This window comes from Oxyura jamaicensis, unplaced genomic scaffold (genome assembly GCF_011077185.1).
Source record: "Oxyura jamaicensis isolate SHBP4307 breed ruddy duck unplaced genomic scaffold, BPBGC_Ojam_1.0 oxyUn_random_OJ67559, whole genome shotgun sequence".
Lineage (NCBI taxonomy): Eukaryota > Metazoa > Chordata > Aves > Anseriformes > Anatidae > Oxyura > Oxyura jamaicensis.
In genome coordinates this window covers 723-973 of record NW_023308567.1, presented here as the reverse complement: position 1 = coordinate 973, position 251 = coordinate 723, and the positions used below count along the sequence as shown (strand labels likewise).

Sequence of the window (251 nt, the reverse complement as noted above, 5' to 3'; positions counted from 1 at the left end):
GCCTGTTGGGTGGCCCTTGGGTGCCCCTGGTGGCCATTGGGTGTTCCTTGGGTGGCCCTTGAGTTCCTGTTGGGTGGCCCTTGGGTGCCCGTTGGGTTGCCCTTGGGTTGCCGTTGGGTGCCCCTTGGGTGCTCCTGGTGGCCCTTGGGTGCCTGCTGGGTGCCTGCAATGCCCGCTGGGTTGCCCTTGGGTGCCCCTTGGGTTGCCCTTGGGTGCCCCTGGTGGCCCTTGGGTGCCCCTTGGGTGCCCCT

General features: G+C 68.5%; 1 protein-coding gene across 1 annotated transcript in view; it reads left to right on the top strand.

Annotated features, from left to right (window-relative positions):
• Window positions 1-251, top strand: part of LOC118159134 (helicase SRCAP-like) — a gene marked incomplete at its 3' end in the record, with an annotated part of 3,559 nt that overhangs the window by 2,592 nt on the left and 716 nt on the right. The gene's annotated exons all lie outside the window — the stretch shown is intronic.